General features: G+C 45.1%; 1 pseudogene; it reads right to left on the minus strand.

Moving 5' to 3' along the window:
- Window positions 1–1,775: 1,775 nt before the first annotated feature.
- LOC147980636 (small nucleolar RNA Z247) lies at window positions 1,776–1,914 on the minus strand (annotated as a pseudogene).
- Between the last annotated feature and the right edge of the window lie 22,823 nt (window positions 1,915–24,737).

Consider the following 24,737-nt stretch of genomic DNA (forward strand, 5'->3'; position numbering starts at 1 on the left):
CGTCAGTGTTGAGGAGCTGCTGGGTGGCGTCCGATCTACACAGGTCTCATAGCTGCTCGAGGCAGGGTTAGTCAACAGGGAAAAATCATATTTTCTCATGCGATCATCAACAACAGCAGGCTCAGAAACAGGAAACAGTGAAGATGATGGCGTAGGTAAAAGTGGAGCCGAACTGGATGTAGCAAATGGATATACGTTCTCATCGAACACAACATCACGTGAGATGTAGATGCGCCCACTCGACCGATCCAAACATTTATAGCCTTTGTGCATTGAGCTATAGCCAAGGAAAACACACTGCCTAGATCGGAACTCAAGTTTTCTATTGTTATAAGGGCGCAAATTAGGCCAACAGGCACATCCAAATGCGCGAAGAAAAGTATAGTCTGGGCGCTCATTTAAAGGACTGCTGATGGGTGTAGCATTTTGGAGAACTCGAGTAGGCATGCGATTAATAAGGTAACACGCGGTGAGAAATGCTTCGTCCCAAAAGCGCACAGGAAGTGAGGAGTGGGCGAGCAAGGCAATGCCCGTCTCGACAATGTGCCGATGCTTGCGTTCGGCAATCCCATTTTGTTGGGACGTGTGTGGGCAAGAGACACGATGGTGTATACCCTCACGCTGAAAATACCGAGATAAGCGGTGGTATTCACCACCCCAGTCGGATTGAACAGCTCGAATTTTAGTGTTAAGCATATGCTCGACATGTTTCTGGAAATTGTAGAATGCTTGTTCTACATCAGATTTGCGTTTGAGCAAAAAAATCCAGGTGAACCGGCTGAAATCATCTAAAAAACTCACATAATACTTAAACCCGCCGACAGAGGTAATGGCAGGCCCCCATACATCGGAATGAATAAGTTCAAGAGGAGTATGAGTTACATGAGTTGAATCTCGAAAAGGTAATTGATGAACTTTCGCACGTTGACATGCGTCACAAACACCAGACTCGGAAGGTGCACAAGCAAATTTATTTGATCTAAGAACAGACTCAATGACGTCTTTGGACGGATGACCTAATCTTTGATGCCAATGTTCGATGGAGAGCTTGACACCAGAGAGAGCACGATGACTGGACACAAAGGAAGTGGACTTGAGGCTTGGCACTGGGTAGAGACCTCCACGGCATCTACCTTGCAGAAGAACCCTCTTCGTTGCTCGGTCCTTCAAATAAAAAAATTTAGGATGGAATTCGGCAAAGGCATCATTATCAGAAACAAGCTTGTTTACGGAAAGAAGGTGTTTGCTAACATGTGGGACGTGCAAAACATTACGTAAGTATAGAGGTCTAGATGAGCCAGCAATAGTTGAATGACCAACATGAGAAATATGCAGACCTGCACCGTTGGCGACGTGAACCTGGTCCTTGCCGCCGTAATGCTCCTGGAACGAGAGACGATCGAGGTCGCTCGTCAGATGGTCCGTCGCACCGGTGTCCGCGTACCAGTGAGAATCGACGGAGTATGAGCCAGTGTTGGCCGAGTTGCCGGAACGCTCCCTGTTGTCCTCCGGCTGGAAGGCATGGTTGAAGCGATTGCGGCAGTGAAGGGCGTCATGGCCAAACTTGCTGCACACCTGACACTTCAAGTTGGAGCGGCCGTTGCCGCGGCCACGCCCGCCGCGGCCACGCCCCTGTCCGCCGCCTTGTCCGCCATGTCCGCCGCCTTGTCCGCCATGTCCACCGCGTGCACCATTGCCGCCGCGGTCATTGCCACGAGCAGCAGCGTTGGCGGAAGGATCGATTTCACCTGACGAGTTCTGCTGCTCTAGGCGAAGTTCAGCGCTAAGGAGGTACGCATAGAAACTGTTGAGACTTACTGGATCATCCCGCGCCGTGATCGACGCGATGAGGGGCTCGAACTCGGAGCCCAGCCCGGCGAGCATGTAGCCGAGCACTTCATCGTCAGTGAGGGGCTTGCCGATGGAAGCCATTGCATCAGCGAACCCCTTCATCTTGCGGTAGTAGTGGAGGCAGAAAGGTCCTTCTTCTTCAGGTTGGAAAGCTGATACCTGAGCTGCATGATGCGGGCGCGATTCTGCGAAGCGAACATGTCGTGCAGTGCAGTCCAAACGGCGGCGGAGGTCGTCAGCTGGGTCATCTGGCCGAGGATGTCCTCGGTCATGGACCCGAGGAGGGCGATCATGACAAGCTGGTCCTGCTGGTGCCAACGAAGAAACTCTGGATTGGCCACATCGACGGCTGCATCACCAGTTCCTTCCTTGATGGTGTGCGGCGGGGCTGCGTTGGTGCCGGCAACATAGCCGAACAGGCCGTTTGCAGCAAGGGCGGGGACGGCTTGGGTCTTCCATAGCAGGAAATTCTCGCGTGTAAGGCGCGGAGTGATCAGGCTACCGAGCGAGGTGACTGAGATTGGAGCGGAAGTGGAGGAGCCGACGGACAGGGTGCCGGCGTTGAGGGTGGTGAGGGCGCCAGCGGTGCCGGAGGGGGAAGCAGGGGTGGTGCCCGTCATGGTGGAAGAAGGGAGATTGGATCTTTGGCTCTGTATACCAAGTTAAGCAGATTGTTTTGCCGTGGTGATTACCTCCGGCCTCTTCTCTATTTATATTTACGTACATGGTACAGGATAGATACAGGTAGTTAGGATTACAACGTGTGCTGGGATTAGATAACAATGACTCGCACAACAAACTCAATCTAATCCTAACTATACAACTTGACGTACACGTTTAACAGACAATACAACAAATGAAATGAGAGACCCATCGATTTCAGCAACAGAACAAGTAGTAATAGATATCACAAATTCCATTAGCATCATCAAAGTGGAGTGTATTACACATTGCTAGCTACTCCGAACACGAAACTCCATCTCCGTCTCTTCAGTTTAACTGCCGAGCAAGCGAGATCTAAGCAGCAAACCCGCAGAGCTACATACCTCAAAAACAAGCAGAAAGTGGGACTGGGAATGGAAAACTCGAACGAAACCAGCAAGCACCTAACTAAAACCACTCTGCTTCAACTTGCACACAATACCTTTGCATAACAAGCACCACACCACTCTTCTAGCTAGATTGATCGAGAAACTGCTGCTCGGCCTGGCCGGCCATCTCATCTTCTGAAGCTGTTCCTAGCGCCCGGCACCACGAGGCTGCCCAGCGTCTTGGCTATTTGCACCTTGAGCTGGCCCCTCTTGAGCGGAGGCCTCTTCTCCTTGTTGCTGGAGCTGTTGCAGGGGTGCCCGTACTCCATTGCTGCTCTCTTCCTCCTCCTCTCCGCGCTTGAGATTATGGTGGTTTGCGTTGCTGGGGAGGCGAGAGAGCTGGTTTGAGGATGGTGTGCGAGGCCGAGCTTATTTATAGCGCAAGTTTTCAGGCACGTTGTGCTAGATTGCGCCGCGTTCTTCTTTACTAGGAGTAGTAATTTAACTCCCTATCTCTGCTGGGGTCCAGGAACAAGTTGACTCGCTTTATTTGGAGTCACACGTGGGTTAGAATTTGCTTCTGTACTCTGTAGTGAGTGGGATTAGGGTCACTTATTCTCACTCCGGCTCTCACTATCACACTCATTGAGGAGGGGAGAGGGTACCTTGGACGCATCCGTGAAAGAGAGAGTTGCAATGATAGCCTGACCAGGAAGATTAGTGACAGTTTAATCTCGTGACACTCCCGATCTAGATTTACTACTAACCCCGGTCCAAAAAGTAGGTTTATTACTATTTTTTCTAATTATATATTTCTAAACTTATAACTTTTTTTAAAGAAAAAGAGGTTAAACCCTGGCCTGTGCATCAAGCGATGCATACAGCCATCTTTATTAATTATTCCACAAAAATCTAACAAAAATATAATCAAGCGACCCGAAGCCATCATTCACACATACAATAATATGGAGTATTCTCACTCTCAATATCTATAACCTATGCCGTCGCCGACCTATCCAAATAACGTATCAGAATGAACAACCGGTGCAGCAAACCTACACCACATGCACATGTTTTAGAAGCCGCCTTCATCATCGAACCGTTGTCCCATCTTCAGGTGAGTGATTTGCATCATCCTTGCCAGTCCGACCATCCGTCGACGCCACCACGGCGCCAACGTCACCACCGCCCTGCGCTCATCCATCCCGACGCGGAGACTCTGGAAGATCTGTCGTGCGTGGCACCTGCCGTACATGCATGACACAACGTAACACCTGTCGGCCAGCCATGACTTGATATCTCCACTGAAGCTCTGTTCAAGACGAAGCCGCTCCAACTCCTGCCTCCGTCTTCCAGCGCTGCTCAACAAACGATGCTCCCAAGAGAGAAACCACACCGTAGTGCCGCCATCGTCCGATCTGGAAGACCAGATCATAGGGTTTCCCCGGAAGCAACACGACTGGGTCGACAGGAGTTACACGATGATGCCTTCATCAAGGTAGCGACACAGACCGCCCCCATCGCCTGCTGTCGGTTAGGTATTCGCCGGCAACTATGCATGTCTCCCCAACTCACAGCCGGGACTAGACGACGAATCTCGAGATCCGACCACCCAGCCTCAGACCGACCATCCCCGACGGGGGAGATGACCACCACCGCCGGCTACACCGGTCAGAGTAGATTTGACCGGTGGTGCCGCCAAGCAGTCCGCCAGGCCCTCCACGCCGCCGCTAATCCGAAGCGGGATGGTACGCCATCGCAGCATAGCCAGCCACCGCTGCGACCGCATCGCGCCGCCGCCCGTGACCGGGCTGCCCGACGCACCTGCAGCCGACGTCGCCCGAGGCAGGGCCGGCCACCACAGCCATCGTCGTCGCTTCGATGGATCGCCTGCGCCTCCACACGTGTAAGGGCCCCGTACCACCGCTAAGACGCGGAAGAGAGGGAGTCCCCCGCCACCACCGTCGACCCCTGGGTGTAGCCCGGCGACGAACCCCGGTGGCGACGGGGGGAGTGGAGGGGGAGTGCGTGTTGGGGATCGTAGCAGAAATTTAAAATTTTCTACGCATCACCAAGATCAATCTATGGAGTAATCTAGCAACGAGGGGAAGGGGAGTGCATCTACATACCCTTGTAGATCGCTAAGCGAAAGCGTTGCAAGAACGAGAATGAAGGAGTCGTACTCGCAGTGATTCAGATCACGGTTGATTCCGATCTAAGCGCCGAACAACGGCGCCTCCGCGTTCAACACACGTGCAGCCCGGTGACGACTCCTGCGCCTTGATCCAGCAAGGGGAGAAGGAGAGGTTGGGGAAGACTCCATCCAGCAGCAGCACGGCGGCGTGGTGGTGGTGGAGGAGCGCGGGACTCCAGCAGAGCTTCGCCAAGCACTACGTGTTGGGGATCATAGCAGAAATTTAAAATTTTCTACGCATCACCAAGATCAATCTATGGAGTAATCTAGCAACGAGGGGAAGGAGAGTGCATCTACATACCCTTGTAGATCGCTAAGCGGAAGCGTTCAAGTGAACGGGGTTGATGGAGTCGTACTCGTCGTAATCCAAATCACCGATGATCCTAGTGCCGAACGGACGGCACCTCCGTGTTCAACACACGTACAGCCCGGTGACGTCTCCTACGCCTTGATCCAGCAAGGGGAGAAGGAGAGGTTGGGGAAGACTCGATCCAGCAGCAGCACGACGGCGTGGTGGTGGTGGAGGAGCGCGGGACTCCAGCAGGGCTTCGCCAAGCACTACGAGAGACGAGGAGGGAGAGGGGTAGGGCTGTGCCAACTGGGGAGGAACTTCATGTGTTGGGCTGCCCCTTTGCCTCCACTATATATAAGGGGAGAGGGAGGGCTGCGCCCCCACCTAGGGTTTCCACCCTAGGGGTGGCAGCAGCCCCAATCCCCATCTGGCGTGGCGGCCAAGTGGAGGGGGAGAGGGAGGCGCACCAGGCATGGGCCTTAGGGCCCATCTGCCCTTAGGGTTTGCCCCCTCTTCCCCTTAGGCGCATGGGCCTTGGTGGGGAGGCGCCCCAGCCCACTTAGGGGCTGGTCCCTTCTCACACTTGGCCCATGTATGCCTCCGGGGCTGGTGGCCCCTCCCGGTGGACCCCCGGACCCCTCCGGTGATCCCGGTACACTACCGGTGATGCCCGGAACACTTCCGGTGGCCAAAACCATACTTCCTATATATCAATCTTTACCTCCGGACCATTCCGGAACTCCTCGTGACGTCCGGGATCTCATCCGGGACTCCAAAAAACATTCGCTAACCGCGTACATACTTTCCCTATAACCCTAGCGTCATCGAACCTTAAGTGTGTAGACCCTACGGGTTCGGGAGTCATGCAGACATGGCCGAGACAACTCTCCGGTCAATAACCAACAACGGGATCTGGATACCCATGTTGGCTCCCACATGCTCCACGATGATCTCATCGGATGAACCACGATGTCGAGGATTTAATCAATCCCGTATACAATTCCCTTTGTCTATCGGTACGATACTTGCCTGAGATTCGATCGTCGGTATCCCGATACCTTGTTCAATCTCGTTACCGGCAAGTCTCTTTACTCGTTCCGTAACACATCATCCTGTGATCAACTTCTTGATCACATTGTGCACATTATGATGATGTTCTACCGAGTGGGCCCAGAGATACCTCTCCGTTTACACGGAGTGACAAATCCCAGTCTCGATTCGTGCCAACCCAACAGACACTTTCGGAGATACCTGTAGTGTACCTTTATAGCCTCCCAGTTATGTTGTGACGTTTAGCACACCCAAAGCATTCCTACGGTATCCGGGAGTTGCACAATCTCATGGTCTAAGGAAATGATACTTGACATTAGAAAAGCTTTAGCATACGAACTACACGATCTTTGTGCTAGGCCTAGGATTGGTCTTGTCCATCACATCATTCTCCTAATGATGTGTTCCAGTTATCAACGATATCTAATGTCCATGGTCAGGAAACCATAACCATCTATTGATCAACGAGCTAGTCAACTAGAGGCTTACTAGGGACATGGTGTTCTCTATGTATCCACACATGTATTTGAGTTTCCTATCAATACAATTCTAGCATGGATAATAAACGATTATCATGAACAATGAAATATAATAATAATAACTAATTTATTATTGCCTCTAGGGCATATTTCCAACAGTCTCCCACTTGCACTAGAGTTAATAATCTAGTTCACATCGCCATGTGATTAACACTCACAGGTCACATCGCCATGTGACCAACATCCAAGAGTCTACTAGACTCAATGATCTAGTTCACATCACTATGTGATAAACACTCAAAGAGTTCTGGGTTTGATCATGTTATGCTTATGAGAGAGGTTGTAGTCAACGGGTCTTGCCATATTCAGATCCCTATGTATTTCGCAAAACTTTATATCGTAGATGCTGCTACCACGTTCCACTTGGAGCTATTCCAAATTATTGCACCATTATACGTATCCGGTATCTCTACTCAGAGCTATCCGGATAGGTGTTAAGCTTGCATCGACGTAACTCTTTATGTCGAACTCTTTATCACCTCCATAACCGAGAAACATTTCCTTATTCCTCTAAGGATAATTTTGACTGCTATCTGGTGATCCAAACCTAGATCACCTTTGTACCCTCTTGCCAGACATGTGGCAAGGCACACATCAGGCGCAGTACTCAGCATGGCATACCGTATAGGGCCTATGACAAGAGCATAGGGGACGACCTTCGTCCTTCCTCTTTCTTCTGCCGTGGTCAATCTTTGAGTCTTACTCAACTTCACACCTTACAACTCAGGTAAGAACCCCTTCTTTGACTGATCTATTTTGAACTCCTTCAAAAACATGTCAAGGTGTGCGTTCTTTGAAAGTACCATCAGGCGTCTTGATCTATCTCTATAGATCTTGATGCCCAATATGTAAGCAGCTTTATCCAGGCCTTCCTTTGAAAAACACTCTTCAAACAACCGTTTATGCTTTCCAGAAATTCTAAATTATTTCGGATCAACAATATGTCATCCACATATACTTATCAGAAATGTTGTAGTGCTCCCACTCACTTTCTTGTAAATACAAGTTTCTAGCAAACATTGTATAAACCTAAAAGCTATGATCACTCTATCAAAATATATATTCCGATTCCGAGATGCTTGCTCTAGTCCATAGAAGGATTGCTGGAGCCAGCATACCTTTTAGCATCCTTAGGATCAACAAAACTTTTTATTGTATCACATACAACTTTTCTTACGAAAACTGGTAAGAAAACTTGTTTTGACATCCATCTGTAAGATTTCATAATCGAAAAATACAGCTAATGCTAACATGATTCCGATGGACTTAAGCATCGCTACGGGTGAGAAATTCTCATCGTAGTCAACTCCTTGAACTTGTGAAAAGACTCTTTCCCACAAGTCGAGCTTCATAGACGGTAACATTACCGCCCACGTCCGTCTTCTTCTTAAAGATCCATTTATCTCAATGGCTCGCTGATCATCGGGCAAGTCCACCAAAGTCCATACTCTGTTCTGATACATGGATCCTATCTTGGATTTCATGGCTTCTAACCATTTGTCGAAATACGGGCCCACCATCGCTTCTCCATAGCTCGTAGGTTCATTGTTGTCTAACAACATGATATCTAAGACAGGATTACCGTACCACTCAGGAGTAGTACATATCCTTGTCGGCCTACGAGGTTCGATAGCAACTTGATCCGAAGCTTCATGATCACTATCATTAACTTCCTCTTCAACAGACGTAGGCACCACAGAAAACATATTTCTGTGTTGCATCACTCTCTGGTTGAAGTAAAGGTTCGACAACCTCATCAAGTTCTATCTTCCTCCCACTCAATTCTTTCGAGAGAAACTCCTCGAGAAAGGACCCGTTCCTAGCGACAAACAATTTGCCCTCGGATCTGAGATAGAAGGTGTACCCAACTGTCACCTTTGGGTATCCTATGAAGATGTGTTTGTCCGCTTTGGTTTCGAGCTTCTCCGGCTGAAGCCTTAAGCATCGCAGCCCCAAACATTAAGAAACGACAACTTTGGTTTCTTGCCAAACCAATGTTCATACAACGTCGTCTCAACGGACTTATATGGTGTCCTATCTAAAGTGAATGTAGCTGTCTCTAATGCATAACCTCAAAATAATAGCGGTAGATCGGTAAGATACATCATAGATCGCACCATATCTCATAAGGTTCGATTATGACGTCCGGACACACCATTACGCTGTGGTGTTCCAGGTGGCTTCAACTGCGAAACAATTCCATAATTTCTTAAGTGATTGCCAAACTCATAACTCAGAAAATCCTCTTTTGATTAGATCATAGGAACATGATCTTCTTTGTTATGATGATTCTTAACTTCATTCTGAAATCGCTTGAACTTTTCAAACGTTTCAGACTTGTGCTTCATTAAGTAGATATACCTATATCTACCCAAATCGTCAGTGAAGATGAGAAAATAGCGATATCCACCGCACGCTTCAATTCTCATTGGATCACACGCATCAGCATGCATGATTTCCAACAAGTCACTTGCCCGTTTCATTATACCTGAAAACGGGGTCTTAGTCATTCTGCCCATGAGGCATGGCTCGCATGTGTCAAGTGATTCAAAATCAAGTGACTCCAAACATCCATCGACATGGAGTTTCTTCATGCATCTTACGCCAATATGACCTAAGCGGCAGTGCCACGAGAAAGTGGTACTATCATTATTAACTCTACATCTTTTGGCGTGAACATGTGTATTACCACGACCGAGATTCAATGAACCATTCACATAGGGTGCATGACCATGAAAGGTATCATTCATGTAAACATAATTACCATTATTCTCTAACTTAAATGAATGACCGTATTGCAGTGAACATGATCTAATCATATTCATGCTCAACGTAGACACCTGATAACATCTATCTAGGTTCAATACTAATCCCGAAGGCAGATGGAGCGTGCAATGGTGATCTCATCAACTTTGAAACACTTCCAACACACATCGTCACCTCGCTCTTAGCCAGTCTCCGTTTAGTCCGTAGCTTTTGCTTCAAGTTACCAATAATAGTAACTGAACCGGTATCCAATACCCAGGTGCTACCAGGAGTACTAGTGAGGTACACATTAATAACACGTATATACTTTGTTGAAGTTGCCAGCCTTCTTATCTACCATGCATTTGGGGTAATTCCGCTACCAGTGACCGTTCCCCTTACAATAGAAGCACTTAGTCTCGGGTTTGGTTCAACCTTGGGTTCCTTCACTGGAGTGGCAACTGGTTTGCCATCCATGAAGTTTCCCTTCTAGCCCTTGCCCTTCTTGAAACCAGTGGTCTTGTTAAACCCTTGATGCTCCTTCTTGATTTCTACCTTTTGCGGTCTTAAGCACCGCGAACAGCTCCGGGATCAACTCCATCCCTTGCATGTCATAGTTCATCACGAAGATCTAGTAGCTTAGTGATAGTGGCTAGAGAACTCTATCAATCACTATCTTATCTGGAAGTTTAACTCCCACCTGATTTAAGTGATTGTAGCACCCAGATATTCTGAGCACATGCTCACTAGCTGAGCTATTCTCCTCCATCTTGTTGGCAAAAGAACTTGTCAGAGGTCTCATACCTCTCAACACGGGCATGAGCCTGAAATCCCAATTTCAGCTCTTGGAACATCTCATATGTCTTATGGTGTTCAAAACGTCATTGGAATCCCGATTCTAAGCCGTAAAGTATGGTGCACTAAACTATTAAGTAGTCATCAGGATGTGTCTGTCAGGTGTTCACAACATCCACAGACGATGTTGTAGGGGTTTGCACATCGAGCGGTGCATCAAAGACGTAAGCCTTCTGTGTAGCAGTGAGGACACTCCTCGGACTACGGACCCAGTCCGCATCATTGCTTACAATATCTTTCAACTTGGTCTTTCTCTAGGAACGTATTGAAACAGGGAGCTACAACGTGAGCTATTTATCTACAACATATTTGCAAAGACAATTTAGACTATGTTCATGATAATTGAGTTCATCTAATCAAATTATTTAATGAACTCCCACTCAGATAGACATCCCTCTAGTCATCTAAGTGAAACATGATCCAAATCGACTAGGCCGTGTCCGATCATCACGTGAGACGGACAAGTCATCAACGGTGAACATCTCATGTTGATTGTATCTTCTATACGACTCATGTTCGACCTTTCGGTCTTCCGTGTTCCGAGGCCATGTCTGTACATGCTAGGCTCGTCAAGTCAACCTAAGTGTTTCGCATGTGTCCCGAGGCCATGTCTGTACATGCTAGGCTCGTCAACACCCGTTGTATTCGAACGTTAGAATCTATCACACCCGATCATCACGTGGTGCTTCAAAACAACGACCTTCGCAACGGTGCACAGTTAGGGGGAACACTTTTCTTGAAATTTTAGTGAGGGATCATCTTATTTAAGCTACCGTCGTTCTAAGCAAATAAGATGTAAAACATGATAAACATCACATGTAATCAAATAGTGACATGATATGGCCAATATCATTTTGCTCCTTTTGATCTCCATCTTCGGGGCTCCATGATCATCGTTGTCACCGGCATGACACCATGATCTCCATCATCATGATCTCCATCATCATGTCTTCTTGAAGTTGTCTCGTCATCTATTACTTCTACTACTATGGCTAACGCTTTAGCAATAAAGTAAAGTAATTACATGACGTTTAAGTTGACACGCAGGTCATAAATAAATTAAGACAACTCCTATGGCTCCTGCCGGTGGTCATACTCATCGACATGCAAGTCGTGATTCCTATTACAAGAACATGATCAATCTCATACATCACATATATCATTCATCACATCCTTTTGGCCATATCACATCACACGGCATATGCTGCAAAAACAAGTTAGACGTCCTCTAATTGTTGTTGCAAGTTTTTACGTGGCTGCTATAGATTTCTAGCAAGAACGTTTCTTACCTACGCGAAAACCACAACATGATATGCCAATTTCTATTTACCCTTCATAAGGACCCTTTTCATCGGATCCGATCCGACTAAAGTGGGAGAGACAGACACCCGCTAGCTGAAGGAAATATGCCCTAGAGGCAATAATAAAGTTATTATTTATTTCCTTATATCATGATAAAAGTTTATTATTCATGCTAGAATTGTATTAACCGGAAACATAATACATGTGTGAATACATATACAAACAGAGTGTCACTAGTATGCCTCTACTTGACTAGCTCGTTAATCAAAGATGGTTATGTTTCCTAACCATGGACAAAGAGTTGTCATTTGATTAACGGGATCACATCATTAGTTGAATGATCTGATTGACATGACCCATTCCATTAGCTTAGCACCCGATCATTTAGTATGTTGCTATTGCTTTCTTCATGACTTATACATGTTCCTATGACTATGAGATTATGCAACTCCCGTTTGTCGGAGGAACACTTTGTGTGCTACCAAACGTCACAACGTAAATGGGTGATTATAAAGGTGCTCTACAGGTGCCTCCAAAGGTACATGTTGGGTTAGCGTATTTCGAGATTAGGATTTGTCACTCCGATTGTCGGAGAGGTATCTCTGAGCCCTCTCGGTAATGCACATCACATAAGCCTTGCAAGCATTGCAACTAATGAGTTAGTTGCGAAATAATGTATTACGGAACGAGTAAAGAGACTTGCCGGTAACGAGATTGAACTAGGTATTGAGATACCGACAATCGAATCTCGGGCAAGTAACATACCGATGACAAAGGGAACAACGTATGTTGTTATACGGTCTGACCGATAAAGATCTTCCTAGAATATGTAGGAGCCAATATGGGCATCCAGGTCCCGCTATTGGTTATTGACCGGAGACGTGTCTCGGTCATGTCTACATTGTTCTCGAACCGTAGGGTCCGCACGCTTAACGTTACGATGATAGTTTCATTATGAGTTCATACATTTTGATGTACCGAAGTTTGTTCGGAGTCCCGGATGTGATCATGGACATGACGAGGAGTCTCGAAATGGTCGAGACATAAAGATCGATATATTGGAAGCCTATATTTGGATATCAGAATCGTTCCGGGTGAAATCGGGATTTTATCAGAGTACCGGGGGGGTTACCGGAACCCCCCGGGGGTTATTGGGCCTACATGGGCCTTAAGGGAGAATAGGAAAGGAGGCAAGAGGTGGCCGCGCGCCCCTCCCCTTCCTAGTCCGAAAAGGACAAGGGAAGGAGGGCGGCGCCCCCCCCCCTTTCCTTTCCCTCTTCCTCCTCTTTCCCCTTCTCCTTATCCAACTAGGAAAGAAGGGAGTCCTACTCCCAGTGGGAGTAGGACTCCCCCTTGGCGCGCCCCTCCTTGGCCGGCCGCCCCCTCCCCTTGGCTCCTTTATATACGGGGGCAGGGGGCACCCTAGAACACACAAGTTGATCTTCCTGATCGTTCCTTAGCCGTGTGCGGTTCCCCCCTCCACGATATTACACCTCGGTCATGTTGTAGCAGTGCTTAGGCGACGCCCTGCGACAGTTGAACATCAAGATCGTCACCACGCCGTCGTGCTGACGGAACTCATCCCCGAAGCTTTGCTGGATCGGAGCCCGGGGATCGTCATCGAGCTGAACGTGTGCCAAGAACTCGGAGGTGCCGGAGTAATGGTGCTTGGATCGGTCGGACCGTGAAGACGTACGACTACATCAACCACGTTGTGCTAACGCTTCCGTTGTCGATCTACAAGGGTACGTAGATCACACTCTCCCCTCTCGTTGCTATGCATCACCATGATCTTGCGTGTGCGTAGGAATTTTTTTGAAATTACTACGTTCCCCAACAGTGGCATCTGAGCCTAGGTTTTATATGTTGATGTTATATGCACGAGTAGAACACAAGTGAGTTGTGGGCGATATAAGTCATACTGCTTACCAACATGTCATATTTTGGTTCAGCGGTATTGTTGGACGAAGCGGCCCGGACCGACATTACGCGTACGCTTACGCGAGACCGGTTCTCCCGACGTGCTTTGCACATAGGTGGCTTGCGGGTGACAGTTTCTCCAACTTTAGTTGAACCGAGTGTGGCTACGCCCGGTCCTTGCGAAGGTTAAAACAGCACCAACTTGACAAACTATCGTTGTGGTTTTGATGCGTAGGTAAGATTGGTTCTTGCTTAAGCCCGTAGCAGCCACGTAAAACTTGCAACAACAAAGTAGAGGACGTCTAACTTGTTTTTGCAGGGCATGTTGTGATGTGATATGGTCAAGACATGATGCTAAATTCTATTGTATGAGATGATCATGTTTTGTAACCGAGTTATCGGCAACTGGCAGGAGCCATATGGTTGTCGCTTTATTGTATGCAATGCAATCGCGCTGTAATGCTTTACTTTATCACTAAGCGGTAGCGATAGTCGTGGAAGCATAAGATTGGCGAGACGACAACGATGCTACGATGGAGATCAAGGTGTCGCGCCGGTGACGATGGTGTTCACGACGGTGCTTCGAAGATGGAGATCACAAGCACAAGATGATGATGGCCATATCATATCACTTATATTGATTGCATGTGATGTTTATCTTTTATGCATCTTATCTTGCTTTGATTGACGGTAGCATTATAAGATGATCTCTCACTAATTATCAAGAAGTGTTCTCCCTGAGTATGCACCGTTGCGAAAGTTCTTCGTGCTGAGACACCACGTGATGATCAGGTGTGATAGGCTCTACGTTCAAATACAACGGGTGCAAAACAGTTGCACACGCGGAATACTCAAGTTATACTTGACGAGCCAAGCATATACAGATATGGCCTCGGAACACGGAGATCGAAAGGTCGAGCGTGAATCATATAGTAGATATGATCAACATAGCGATGTTCACCAATGAAACTACTCCATCTCACGTGATGATCGGAGATGGTTTAGTTGATTTGGATCACGTAATCACTTAGAGGATTAGAGGGATGTCTATCTAAGTGGGAGTTCTTAAGTAATATGATTAAATTGAACTTAAATTTATCATGAACTTAGTCCTGGTAGTATTTTGCAAATTATTTTATAGATCAATAGCTCGCGTTGTTGCTTCCCTGTGTTTATTTTGATATGTTCCTAGAGAAAATTGTGTTGAAAGATGTTAGTAGCAATGATGCGGATTGGATCCGTGATCTGAGGTTTATCCTCATTGCTGCACAGAAGAATTATGTCCTTGATGCACCGCTAGGTGACAGACCTACTGCAGGAGCAGATACAGACGTTATGAACGTTTGGCTAGCTCAATATGATGACTACTTGATAGTTTAGTGCACCATACTTAAATGGCTTAGAATCGGGACTTCAAAGACGTTTTAAACGTCATGGACCATATGAGATGTTCCAGGAGTTGAAGTTAATATTTCAAGCAAATACCCGAGTTGAGAGATATGAAGTCTCAAACAAGTTCTATAGCTAAAAGATGGAGGAGAATCGCTCAACTAGTGAGCATGTGCTCAGATTGTCTGGGTACTACAATCGCTTGAATCAAGTGGGAGTTAATCTTCCAGATAAGATAGTGATTGACAGAATTCTCTAGTCACCATCACCAAGTTAGTAGAACTTCGTCATGAACTATAATATGCAAGGGATAACGGAAACAACTCCCAAGCTCTTCGTGATGCTGAAATCAACGAAGGTAGAAATCAAGAAAACATCAAGTGTTGATGGTTGACAAGACCACTAGTTTCAAGAAAAGGGCAAAGGGAAGAAGGGGAACTTCAAGAAGAACGGCAAGCAAGTTGTTGCTCAAGTGAAGAAGCCCAAGTCTGATCCTAAGCCTGGGACTAAGTGCTTCTACTGCAAAGGGACTGGTCACTGGAAGCAGAACTACCCCAAGTGATTGGCGGACAAGAAGGATGGCAAAGTGAACATAAGTATATTTGATATACATGTTATTGATGTGTACTTTACTAGTGTTTATAGCAACCCCTCAGTAATAGATACTAGTCCAGTTACTAAGATTAGTAACTCGAAATGGGAGTTGCAGAATAAACAGAGACTAGTTAAGGGTGAAGTGACGATGTGTGCTGGAAGTGGTTCCAAGATTGATATGATCATCATCGCACACTCCCTATACTTTTGGGATTAGTGTTGAACCTAAATAAGTGTTATTTGGTGTTTGCGTTGAGCATGAATATGATTTGATCATGTTTATTGTAATACGGTTATTCATTTAAGTAAGAGAATAAATTGTTGTTCTGTTTACATGAATAAAACCTTATATGGTTACACACCCAATGAAAATAGTTCATTGGATCTCGATCGAAGTAATACACATAATCATAATATTGAAACCAAAAGATGCAAAGTTAATAATGATAGTGCAACTTATTTGTGGCACTGCTGTTTACGTCATATTGGTGTAAAGCACATGAAGAAACTCCATGCTGATGGACTTTTGGAATCACTTGATTATGAATCAGTTGATGCTTGCGAACCATGCCTCATGGGCAAGATGACTAAGACTCCGTTCTTTGGAACAATGGAGCGAGCAACAAATTTTTTGGAAATCATACATACTGATGTATGTGGTCCAATGAATATTGAGACTCGCGACAGGTATCATTATTTTCTGATCTTCACAGATGATTTGAGCAGATATGAGTATATCTACTTGATGAAACATAAGTCTGAAACATTTGAAAAGTTCAAAGAATTTCAAAGTGAAGTGGAAAATCATCGTAACAAGAAAATAAAGTTTCTACGATCTGGTCGTGGAGAAGAGTATTTGAGTTATGAGTTTGGTCTTCAGTTAAAACAATGTGAAATAGTTTCACTACTCACGCCACCTGGAACACCACAGCATAATGGTGTGTCCGAACGTCATAACCGTACTTTATTAGATATGATGCGACCTATGATGTCTCTTACCAATCTACCACTATCGTTTTGGGGTTATGCATTAAAGACAGCTGCATTCACGTTTAAAAGGGCACCATCTAAGTCCGTTGAGACGAGACAATCTGAATTGTGGTTTGGCAAGAAACCAAAGTTGTCGTTTCTTAAAGTTTGGGATTGTGATGCTTATATGAAAAAGTTTCATCCTGATAAGCTCAAACCCAAATCGGAGAAATATGTCTTCATAGGACACCCAAAGGAGACTATTGGGTACACCTTCTATCACAGATCCGAAGGCAAGACATTCGTTGCTAAGAATGGATCCTTTCCAGAGAAGGAGTTTCTCTCGAAATAAGTGAGTGGGAGGAAAGTAGAACTTGACGAGGTAACTGTACCTGCTCCCTTATTGGAAAGTAGTGCATCATAGAAAACTGTTTCTGTGACACCTACACCAATTAGTGAGGAAGCTAATGATAATGATCATGAAACCTCAGGACAAGATACTATTGAACCTCGTAGATCAACCAGAGTGAGATCCGCGCCAGAGTGGTACGGTAATCCTGTTCTGGAAGTCATGCTGCTAGATCATGATGAACCTACGAACTATGAAGAAGCGATGGTGAGCCCAGATTCCGCAAAATGGCTTGAAGCCATGAAATCTGAGATGGGATCCATGTATGAGAACAAAGTGCGGACTTTGGTTGACTTGCCCAATGATCGGCAAGCAATTGAGAATAAATGGATCTTCAAGAAGAAGACTGACGCCGACGGTAATATTACTGTCTACAAAGCTCGACTTGTCGCAAAAGGGTTTCGGCAAGTTCAAGGGATTGACTACGATGAGACCTTCTCACCCGTAGCGATGCTTAAGTCTGTCCGAATCATGTTAGCAATTGCCGCATTTTATGATTATGAAATTTGGCAGATGGATGTCAAAACTGCATTCCTGAATGGATTTCTGGAAGAAGAGTTGTATATGATGCAACCAGAAGGTTTTGTCGATCCAAAGGGAGCTAACAAAGTGTGCAAGCTCCAGTGATCCATTTGGTTTTATACACACTTTCGGAGAAGCCTGTATTTACAAGAAAGTGAGTGGGAGCTCTGTAGCATTTCTGATATTATATGTGGATGACATATTACTGATTGGAAATGATATAGAATTTCTGGATAGCATAAAGGGATACTTGAATAAGAGTTTTTCAATGAAAGACCTCGGTGAAGCTGCTTACATATTAGGCATTAAGATCTATAGAGATAGATCAAGACGCTTAATTGGACTTTCACAAAGCACATACCTTGACAAAGTTTTGAAGAAGTTCAAAATAGATCAAGCAAAGAAAGGGTTCTTGCCTGTGTTACAAGGTATGAAATTGAGTAAGACTCAAAGCCCGACCACGGCAGAAGATAGAAAGAGAATGAAAGTCATTCCCTATGCCTCAGCCATAGGTTCTATAAAGTATGCCATGCTGTGTACCAGATCTATTGTATACCCTACACTGATTTTGGCAAGGGAGTACAATAGTGATCTAGGAGTAGATCACTGGACAGCGGTCAAAATTATCCTTAGTGGAATAAGGATATGTTTCTCGATTATGGAGGTGACAAAAGGTTCGTCGTAAAGAGTTACATCGATGCAAGTTTTGACACTGATCTAGATAACTTTAAGTCTCAATCTGGATACATATTGAAAGTGGGAGCAATTAGCTAGAGTAGCTCCGTGCAGAGCATTGTTGACATAGATATTTGCAAAATACATAGGGATCTGAATATGGCAGACCCGTTGACTAAAATTCTCTCACAAGCAAAACATGATCACACCTTAGTACTCTTTGGGTGTTAATCACATAGCGATGTGAACTAGATTACTGAATCTAGTAAACCCTTTGGGTGTTGGTCACATGGCGATGTGAACTATGGGTGTTAATCACATGATGATGTGAACTATCGATGTTAATCACATGGTGATGTGATCTAGATTATTGACTCTAGTGCAAGTGGGAGACTGAAGGAAATATGCCCTAGAGGCAATAATAAAGTTATTATTTATTTCCTTATATCATGATAAAAGTTTATTATTCATGCTAGAATTGTATTAACCGGAAACATAATACATGTGTGAATACATATACAAACAGAGTGTCACTAGTATGCCTCTACTTGACTAGCTTGTTAATCAAAGATGGTTATGTTTCCTAACCATGGACAAAGAGTTGTCATTTGATTAACGGGATCACATCATTAGTTGAATGATCTGATTGACATGACCCATTCCATTAGCTTAGCACCCGATCGTTTAGTATGTTGCTATTGCTTTCTTCATGACTTATACATGTTCCTATGACTATGAGATTATGCAACTCCCGTTTGCCGGAGGAACACTTTGTGTGCTACCAAACGTCACAACGTAAATGGGTGATTATAAAGGTGCTCTACAGGTGCCTCCAAAGGTACATGTTGGGTTAGCGTATTTCGAGATTAGGATTTGTCACTCCGATTGTCGGAGAGGTATCTCTGGGCCCTCTCGGTAATGCACATCACATAAGCCTTGCAAGCATTGCAACTAATGAGTTAGTTGCGAAATAATGTATTACGGAACGAGTAAAGAGACTTGCCGGTAACGAGATTGAACTAGGTATTGAGATACCGACAATCGAATCTCGGGCAAGTAACATACCGATGACAAAGGGAACAACGTATGTTGTTATACGGTCTGACCGATAAAGATCTTCCTAGAATATGTAGGAGCCAATATGGGCATCCAGGTCCCGCTATTGGTTATTGACCGGAGACGTGTCTCGGTCATGTCTACATTGTTCTCGAACCGTAGGGTCCGCACGCTTAACGTTACGATGATAGTTTCATTATGAGTTTATACATTTTGATGTACCGAAGTTTGTTCGGAGTCCCGGATGTGATCATGGACATGACGAGGAGTCTCGAAATGGTCGAGACATAAAGATCGATATATTGGAAGCCTATATTTGGATATCAGAATCGTTCCGGGTGAAATCGGGATTTTATCAGAGTACCGGGGGGGTTACCGGAACCCCCCGGGGGTTATTGGGCCTACATGGGCCTTAAGGGAGAAGAGGAAAGGAGGCAAGAGGTGGCCGCGCGCCCCTCCCCTTCCTAGTCCGAAAAGGACAAGGGAAGGAGGGCGGCGCCCCCCCCCCCTTTCCTTTCCCTCTTCCTCCTCTTTCCCCTTCTCCTTATCCAACTAGGAAAGAAGGGAGTCCTACTCCCAGTGGGAGTAGGACTCCCCCTTGGCGCGCCCCTCCTTGGCCGGCCGCCCCCTCCCCTTGGCTCCTTTATATACGGGGGAAGGGGGCACCCTAGAACACACAAGTTGATCTTCCTGATCGTTCCTTAGCCGTGTGCGGTTCCCCCCTCCACGATATTACACCTCGGTCATATTGTAGCAGTGCTTAGGCGAAGCCCTGCGACAGTTGAACATCAAGATCGTCACCACGCCGTCGTGCTGACGGAACTCATCCCCGAAGCTTTGCTGGATCGGAGCCCGGGGATCATCATCGAGCTGAACGTGTGCCAAGAACTCGGAGGTGCCGGAGTAATGGTGCTTGGATCGGTCGGACCGTGAAGACGTACGACTACATCAACCACGTTGTGCTAACGCTTCCGTTGTCGATCTACAAGGGTACGTAGATCACACTCTCCCCTCTCGTTGCTATGCATCACCATGATCTTGCGTGTGCGTAGGAATTTTTTTGAAATTACTACGTTCCCCAACAGTGGCATCTGAGCCTAGGTTTTATATGTTGATGTTATATGCACGAGTAGAACACAAGTGAGTTGTGGGCGATATAAGTCATACTGCTTACCAGCATGTCATATTTTGGTTCAGCGGTATTGTTGGACGAAGCGGCCCGGACCGACATTACGCGTACGCTTACGCGAGACCGGTTCTCCCGACGTGCTTTGCACATAGGTGGCTTGCGGGTGACAGTTTCTCCAACTTTAGTTGAACCGAGTGTGGCTACGCCCGGTCCTTGCGAAGGTTAAAACAGCACCAACTTGACAAACTATCGTTGTGGTTTTGATGCGTAGGTAAGATTGGTTCTTGCTTAAGCCCGTAGCAGCCACGTAAAACTTGCAACAACAAAGTAGAGGACGTCTAACTTGTTTTTGCAGGGCATGTTGTGATGTGATATGGTCAAGACATGATGCTAAATTCTATTGTATGAGATGATCATGTTTTGTAACCGAGTTATCGGCAACTGGCAGGAGCCATATGGTTGTCGCTTTATTGTATGCAATGCAATCGCGCTGTAATGCTTTACTTTATCACTAAGCGGTAGCGATAGTCGTGGAAGCATAAGATTGGCGAGACGACAACGATGCTACGATGGAGATCAAGGTGTCGCGCCGGTGACGATGGTGTTCACGACGGTGCTTCGAAGATGGAGATCACAAGCACAAGATGATGATGGCCATATCATATCACTTATATTGATTGCATGTGATGTTTATCTTTTATGCATCTTATCTTGCTTTGATTGACGGTAGCATTATAAGATGATCTCTCACTAATTATCAAGAAGTGTTCTCCCTGAGTATGCACCGTTGCGAAAGTTCTTCGTGCTGAGACACCACGTGATGATCAGGTGTGATAGGCTCTACGTTCAAATACAACGGGTGCAAAACAGTTGCACACGCGGAATACTCAAGTTATACTTGACGAGCCAAGCATATACAGATATGGCCTCGGAACACGGAGATCGAAAGGTCGAGCGTGAATCATATAGTAGATATGATCAACATAGCGATGTTCACCAATGAAACTACTCCATCTCACGTGATGATCGGAGATGGTTTAGTTGATTTGGATCACGTAATCACTTAGAGGATTAGAGGGATGTCTATCTAAGTGGGAGTTCTTAAGTAATATGATTAAATTGAACTTAAATTTATCATGAACTTAGTCCTGGTAGTATTTTGCAAATTATTTTATAGATCAATAGCTCGCGTTGTTGCTTCCCTGTGTTTATTTTGATATGTTCCTAGAGAAAATTGTGTTGAAAGATGTTAGTAGCAATGATGCGGATTGGATCCGTGATCTGAGGTTTATCCTCATTGCTGCACAGAAGAATTATGTCCTTGATGCACCGCTAGGTGACAGACCTACTGCAGGAGCAGATACAGACGTTATGAACGTTTGGCTAGCTCAATATGATGACTACTTGATAGTTTAGTGCACCATACTTAAATGGCTTAGAATCGGGACTTCAAAGACGTTTTAAACGTCATGGACCATATGAGATGTTCCAGGAGTTGAAGTTAATATTTCAAGCAAATACCCGAGTTGAGAGATATGAAGTCTCAAACAAGTTCTATAGCTAAAAGATGGAGGAGAATCGCTCAACTAGTGAGCATGTGCTCAGATTGTCTGGGTACTACAATCGCTTGAATCAAGTGGGAGTTAATCTTCCAGATAAGATAGTGATTGACAGAATTCTCTAGTCACCATCACCAAGTTAGTAGAACTTCGTCATGAACTATAATATGCAAGGGATAACGGAAACAACTCCCAAGCTCTTCGTGATGCTGAAATCAACGAAGGTAGAAATCAAGAAAACATCAAGTGTTGATGGTTGACAAGACCACTAGTTTCAAGAAAAGGGCAAAGGGAAGAAGGGGAACTTCAAGAAGAACGGCAAGCAAGTTGTTGCTCAAGTGAAGAAGCCCAAGTCTGATCCTAAGCCTGGAACTAAGTGCTTCTACTGCAAAGGGACTGGTCACTGGAAGCAGAACTACCCCAAGTGATTGGCGGACAAGAAGGATGGCAAAGTGAACATAAGTATATTTGATATACATGTTATTGATGTGTACTTTACTAGTGTTTATAGCAACCCCTCAGTAATAGATACTAGTCCAGTTACTAAGATTAGTAACTCGAAATGGGAGTTGCAGAATAAACAGAGACTAGTTAAGGGTGAAGTGACGATGTGTGCTGGAAGTGGTTCCAAGATTGATATGATCATCATCGCACACTCCCTATACTTTTGGGATTAGTGTTGAACCTAAATAAGTGTTATTTGGTGTTTGCGTTGAGCATGAATATGATTTGATCATGTTTATTGTAATATGGTTATTCATTTAAGTAAGAGAATAAATTGTTGTTCTGTTTACATGAATAAAACCTTATATGGTTACACACCCAATGAAAATAGTTCATTGGATCTCGATCGTAGTAATACACATAATCATAATATTGAAACCAAAAGATGCAAAGTTAATAATGATAGTGCAACTTATTTGTGGCACTACTGTTTACGTCATATTGGTGTAAAGCACATGAAGAAACTCCATGCTGATGGACTTTTGGAATCACTTGATTATGAATCAGTTGATGCTTGCGAACCATGCCTCATGGGCAAGATGACTAAGACTCCGTTCTTTGGAACAATGGAGCGAGCAACAAATTTGTTGGAAATCATACATACTGATGTATGTGGTCCAATGAATATTGAGACTCGCGACAGGTATCATTATTTTCTGATCTTCACAGATGATTTGAGCAGATATGAGTATATCTACTTGATGAAACATAAGTCTGAAACATTTGAAAAGTTCAAAGAATTTCAAAGTGAAGTGGAAAATCATCGTAACAAGAAAATAAAGTTTCTACGATCTGGTCGTGGAGAAGAGTATTTGAGTTATGAGTTTGGTCTTCAGTTAAAACAATGTGAAATAGTTTCACTACTCACGCCACCTGGAACACCACAGCATAATGGTGTGTCCGAACGTCATAACCGTACTTTATTAGATATGATGCGACCTATGATGTCTCTTACCAATCTACCACTATCGTTTTGGGGTTATGCATTAAAGACAGCTGCATTCACGTTTAAAAGGGCACCATCTAAGTCCGTTGAGACGAGACAATCTGAATTGTGGTTTGGCAAGAAACCAAAGTTGTCGTTTCTTAAAGTTTGGGATTGTGATGCTTATATGAAAAAGTTTCATCCTGATAAGCTCAAACCCAAATCGGAGAAATATGTCTTCATAGGACACCCAAAGGAGACTATTGGGTACACCTTCTATCACAGATCCGAAGGCAAGACATTCGTTGCTAAGAATGGATCCTTTCCAGAGAAGGAGTTTCTCTCGAAATAAGTGAGTGGGAGGAAAGTAGAACTTGACGAGGTAACTGTACCTGCTCCCTTATTGGAAAGTAGTGCATCATAGAAAACTGTTTCTGTGACACCTACACCAATTAGTGAGGAAGCTAATGATAATGATCATGAAACCTCAGGACAAGATACTATTGAACCTCGTAGATCAACCAGAGTGAGATCCGCGCCAGAGTGGTACGGTAATCCTGTTCTGGAAGTCATGCTGCTAGATCATGATGAACCTACGAACTATGAAGAAGCGATGGTGAGCCCAGATTCCGCAAAATGGCTTGAAGCCATGAAATCTGAGATGGGATCCATGTATGAGAACAAAGTGCGGACTTTGGTTGACTTGCCCAATGATCGGCAAGCAATTGAGAATAAATGGATCTTCAAGAAGAAGACTGACGCCGACGGTAATATTACTGTCTACAAAGCTCGACTTGTCGCAAAAGGGTTTCGGCAAGTTCAAGGGATTGACTACGATGAGACCTTCTCACCCGTAGCGATGCTTAAGTCTGTCCGAATCATGTTAGCAATTGCCGCATTTTATGATTATGAAATTTGGCAGATGGATGTCAAAACTGCATTCCTGAATGGATTTCTGGAAGAAGAGTTGTATATGATGCAACCAGAAGGTTTTGTCGATCCAAAGGGAGCTAACAAAGTGTGCAAGCTCCAGTGATCCATTTGGTTTTATACACACTTTCGGAGAAGCCTGTATTTACAAGAAAGTGAGTGGGAGCTCTGTAGCATTTCTGATATTATATGTGGATGACATATTACTGATTGGAAATGATATAGAATTTCTGGATAGCATAAAGGGATACTTGAATAAGAGTTTTTCAATGAAAGACCTCGGTGAAGCTGCTTACA

This window comes from Triticum urartu, chromosome 3A (assembly GCF_056163025.1).
Source record: "Triticum urartu cultivar PI428250 chromosome 3A, HENAU_Tu73, whole genome shotgun sequence".
Lineage (NCBI taxonomy): Eukaryota > Viridiplantae > Streptophyta > Magnoliopsida > Poales > Poaceae > Triticum > Triticum urartu.